This window comes from Anomalospiza imberbis, chromosome 9, assembly GCF_031753505.1.
Source record: "Anomalospiza imberbis isolate Cuckoo-Finch-1a 21T00152 chromosome 9, ASM3175350v1, whole genome shotgun sequence".
NCBI lineage: Eukaryota > Metazoa > Chordata > Aves > Passeriformes > Viduidae > Anomalospiza > Anomalospiza imberbis.
The window spans coordinates 9,872,185-9,877,689 of record NC_089689.1 but is presented as its reverse complement, the minus strand read 5'-3'; the positions used below and the strand labels follow the sequence as shown (position 1 = coordinate 9,877,689).

Sequence of the window (5,505 nt, the reverse complement as noted above, 5' to 3'; positions counted from 1 at the left end):
GAGCCCAAACTGTCCTCATTTCCTGTATTTAAACCACATGTTGAATTACAACCATTTAAGTAGGAGGAAAACAAAAACATATTTCATTGGATTCCAGGAAAGCTCTGAATGGATGGCATTTTTATCAAGGTTTTATGTGCCCTATCCAGACACCCAAAAAATTGTGCTGTACATCAGATTTAAAGTGAGCTGTTTTATTATGTGTCCAGAAGAGACCGCATCAATGGCAATGAGCACAGCTTGTAGTCCCTGCCTCAGGATTCAAGGCTGAAACTCTGAGGTGAGTTTTTGGTTGGTGGAGAATGGCTGGTAAGTTTTCAAGATTCAGAGGTATTATCAGCTATTTCTAGTGTGTTTTAAAGCTGCATGGGACGAGCTCTTGAGCTTCAGGTAGCAGCAATACAAAATACTCCTATATTTTCTCATACACTCAAAATTAATGTGAGGTTGCACCCTAGTCTTCCTCTTGGGTTTGGGGCTGTCATTGTCCCCAGAAGGACTACTTGCAGATGTACCTGTCTTTTGTTAATTTGGTCGGGGTTCAAGTTCATACTTGAATTTGATTTTAATTCAAATCTAACCTCACATAGTGCAATTTTTACTTTTCCTAATAAAAAAATTACAGATAATGTAACAAAGAACCAGGAAGAAAAGGTCTAGTTTGCAGAAAAAAAAAGTTTCCTGATGCCAGAGAAGCGAGGAAGTCTGACAGCCTAACTTGTGGTGTTCATTCTTGCTCAGCTATAGTGAAGATAGATTAAGGATAAATTACTTAGTGAACAAATGTCTTGTTTTCTCTGTGCCTCCATCTCTTTCGGGCATCCTGCCTATCCCCACCCCTTACACTTGTCTGCATGTCTTAATGGCAGTATTCATGCAGCTGGTAATTTATGTGTCTGAGAGATAAGATTTACACAGAGCCTTCCCTTTGGTTATACAGAAAATTTGACATTCAAGTATGTGTGTGATTGGTCAGGTCCCACACTTCAACTTAAAAATCATACACATCTTAAGGGCTGGACTTGAGAGAAATAATTTCAACTACATGTTAGTTCTTAGGTCCTCACTTTACACCTAGTTACAAAAGTTTGTCTTCAAAATAAATACAATGCCTATTGTAACATAAGCACAGAGTCATTTGGCTGTGACTAGGGCAGTTTGGGGTTGTGCTCTGCAAGAACGACGGAGCCGATCCTGTTACTGAAATCTCCTTGATTCTCTTGGTGTCTGGTGTCATAAACACGAATTGTTAATTTCATATTACTCATAACAGGCACACTGTGAATGTTTGCAGAGTTTATAAGGGATCAGTTACAAATGTGATTATACCAGCCATTCCTCAGGACTGACACCAGTTTCAAATTAGAAGCTGACAGGCCTCACCTGCTCCAGAGTTCACTGACAGGTCACCTTCTTGTCATTTTGGCTATCCCCCCATCAAAATGACACCTGTGTTCATAAAGGGACAGCAAGGGACTCGAAGTTGTTAGAATTGTTGCAGAATAAGAATAAAATGTCATCTACTCCAATAATGTAGTGCTCAACTTTGGCCTTTCAGACAGCTTGATGCTTGCAGCCCCTGACAATGTTTCCAGCTACAAGAATAGCTGGATGCAAGGGTCAGCAGTTGTTCCCTCTTCTCCTTGTGGATGTGAGGCATTCAGCTCAGCCCAGGCCACAGGGCACTGACAACCCCAGAAAGAAGCAAAGAGCTTGTAAAGTGCCTTTACTTTTCTTCATGCAGGACAACACATGTAGATAAACAAATATTCTTTACAGAGGCTGGCGTTACACATCCATATTTTTAAACAAACAATGTGTGAAAAACAAAAGGTAAACATTGTTAAGCAACTGGATAGAAAAATGAAACCTTTTCAATTTGTTGAAACCTTTTTCTTCATAATAGAATATTTCTCACATTCACTCAATTTAATGGAACAGAGCTAGCTAGGTCAGTCCAATTCTTGTATCCTTACATTTCTCAAAATTAGGAAAATAGACTGCATCTTCAAATACAGACTCTGGGATTACCTCTTATTTCTGTAATTAAAAAATAGAAATATCAGATCCCAACAGTGTCAGACTTTGCTGATTAAAGACTGGGGCTCTCTTGGATTCCAAGTGTAGTAAATAATTACCTAATGTGTGTGTGCCAGCTATGGAACTGTTGTACAGCTGTCTTCTTAAGGCTTGGCTTTTCCAGGAAGTGAAGGAAATGTAGGTGTATATAATCCCACTGAAGTTGCCTGGCACATTGTGAGCAGAGAGGAAGGTCTCTGAGTTGGGGGATGTCACAAGCTCTTGGAAGGCTGCTGGGAAAAGAGCACAAACATACTTGTTAAGAGAGAGCGTAGCCAGGGATAAACAAGATGTTGAATTACACTTTGTGAAATGAAGGGCTCAGGGCAGCCAAGGCAAATCTTTTTGTTTTCCTCTCCCTAAATGAGACCTTTATTTTTGGCCTTTTACTTGTGGCTAGCGGACCTGTAAAGACGTTCACTTATTATAGATGCCATCATTCTCTGAAATCTGTCCTTGGCTTTATTTGCTGGTCCAAGAAACATAATAGTATTGGCATTTTATCTATATTAACTAAACATAAGACCAGATTCCTCATGGTGTAAACAAGCATGACTTCAGGAAAACAATGCCAATTCAGGCCACCTGAGTGTCTGATTCTTAATATAACAGGGACTATGCTATAAGAAAGTGAACAGAAACAAACATTTGTTATAGAAACTCATGTCACCAACAAAGACTCTCCCCACAGCATTCAGCAGGGGAAAAAATACAGCTAAGGTAGATTTACAGAAGCCACCACTTTTCTTTTAATGATTTGGATATTGATCATTTTTAATCTTCTTCTCAGAACAACCAGGAGATCTATTACAGCTTGAGCCAGCCATGAAAAGCAGGTCCGTTCTTTAACCTGCCCCAATTCACTTGGACATATTTTATATCTCCAGGGATTCAGCCACGAAGTCCATTAGAGCATCAGATGCAGTGAGGTCAAATCAATTGTCCATACTGCAGACAAGGTAACCATCATTTACTGTAATTCTCCCCCGTCATGGTAGAGGAGAGGAAAGGTTAAAAGCTGTATTACCATGAGGCTGTCTCATCTATCTTTCAGTATTATTGGTAATACCTAAACATTGCTTAAAGAACTGAATGTACAATCTTAAATCTGAGCTAAACTGGATTTAATGGTTAGATTGCCAAATCAAAAAATTTGCTAATGATTTTTTTCAGGTAGGAGCAGAAAAAAAAGAGCACTTTTAAAACAAAATGGAAAACCCTTTAAATATATTGTCACATCTGATGCAACACATCCAACGCTATAATGGAGCGTTCATCTCAGGATGCCCTGAATGACTGATATTTATCCTTCCTCATATGTAGATATATTTACCTATGAAGTAATTTGCTGTCATCCCTTTAAGCTGGATATGCTATGGCAGACCAAAAACAAAAGAGGAAGTAAATTCAGGATGTATATTTTGCACTGTAAATCAAGCCCTTATGTGTTTGCACTCCAGGATGGGCAATAATAATTGACTGAAGCAATCACTGCTGTGGGAAAACAAACGTGCTGGCCATGTCGCATCTGAAGGTCAGGCCTGATGACACAGTAAGCACCTGAACTCTCACTGACTCCCGGGGAGCGGCGGGTGCCGAGCACCTCCCGGAGCTCTCCTGACAGGGACAGATTTACGTGGCCACTGGGGCTGGGATGAGGATGCTTCCCACTCCCACCTCCCGCTGCCGGCTCTGCGGAGTCGTTTATTTCCATTACGGTGCCATGGCAGCTCTGACTCCGGCGCTCCGTGTGGTAACTGCAAGAAAGCAGAGAGAAAAATGCGGTTCTGTGTCAGATTGTGTGTTCCTCCTCCTTGGAACCACTGCACCATGGCCCTGACTAATGGCACGGGGGCTGCTGTGCACACTGGGGATCCATGCCGACCCCTGTCCTACCTGTGAGAGCTCAAGCACCGTGGCCGGGCCCTTGTAGGAATCCTCTGTTGAAGTGAGAAGTGACAATGAAGCTCAGATTTATTTACTTGCTGGTTTGTATTTTCTAGGTTAATCTTTTCTCTTTCCCTGGATTTCTTTAATCCTGAGGTTTTTTTTTTTAAGTAAGTGATTGAATGAAGGAGCTATTGAAATTTTCCATATTTCAGAAATCTTTTCACAGCTGTAGAAATGAGTAAATTTATTTGTATTTCAGAAGCTGACTTGCTGAGCAAAGATACCAATGAATGGGAAATAGAGCCAAAGTAGTAAGAAGGGAATTAAGCATTGTTATTCTGGTATAAGTACATCAAATGTATTTCTGTGGCCGACATACATTCATGATATTCTTCATGGTAGAAAATGTGGTGAATGTAGTAGGAGTGTAAGAGCTGGTGTAGGTTGCAAATTATTAAATATTTTTATTATGAAGCCTATTTTTAAGATCTTAGTAAGGTTTTAATGCCCTGCACAGGAAATTTTAACTTCAGATAATGTGAGTATTCAGTAACTGTAAAAAGAAACTAGCAAAAGTTTTGTGTGTGCTGAAGGAAAGATAAATGTGCTTTAGATTAGGTGCTACATACCATTCACTTAACTACTTTTCCTCTTCTGCTCCTTCTTTTTATGGTTTACCTTAACACAGAGTCTGTGTGGGTCCTTTTCCTCAGTTTATGTTACACTATCACCTCTGAATTAATCCCTCTGAATGTCTCTTCCCAGATCCTCTGCTAATGCTCACAGAAGCGCACATTGGAGTTGTCATTCAATAAAAGTAATGCTGGTCTTAAAAAAATTAAGCATTAAATCAGGTAATGTTTTGTTCATTTTAATATAGAAACTCATAAATAAATAATAGGAATTTAAATTTAAGAATAAATAAATTGATCCACATGTGGAAAGAAATGAAAGATTGGAAAGTTGCTTTGCTTTGTAATAGCTCAAAAGCAGGGGCTGCTTGCAGCTTGCATGGTCTGTTGGGTTCCTTGCTCTGGAGCACTCTCAGATAACTCTCAGCTGAGTAGTCCCCTCTCTGTTGGCACATATTCTGCAATGCTAATTCAGAGAAGGGTCCATCCACTGGGTTATTTAACTGAAACCAGAGTCTCAAAAAGATCAGACAAGCTTTGCTGTTCTTTGGCTTCAATGGATATCACAGCCCTGACTGAAAGAGCACTGAACTTAATAGAAAGGCTTCGGATCTGGAAAAATGCTTACTGAAATCATTGAAAGAGCTTTAACTCCAGCAGTTAACACTTCATCCTGGCCCTTTTCTCAGTAGATACAAAAATGGGCTCTCAATGCCCAGTAATGTTTCTCAGATCAATATGACAAACTAAGGGATGTGTATTAACTCTCTGCTCTGGTATCATCACACGTCAGATCAGACTTTTGAAAAATAACTCTTCGATTTTACAATAGTTCTACCCTGTGCAGCAATCAAATGTGTTTTGAAGAAAATCTGTTTAGGAAAATCACTAAGGAATTCCTTAA

The 5,505-nt window shown here is 39.7% G+C and overlaps 1 long non-coding RNA gene across 1 annotated transcript; it reads left to right on the top strand.

Annotated features, from left to right (window-relative positions):
* Nucleotides 1-1,028: 1,028 nt before the first annotated feature.
* Nucleotides 1,029-5,505, top strand: LOC137479268 (uncharacterized). Its single transcript, XR_011002116.1, has 2 exons — nt 1,029-3,038; nt 3,540-5,505. It is a non-coding gene; the product is annotated as an uncharacterized lncRNA (long non-coding RNA).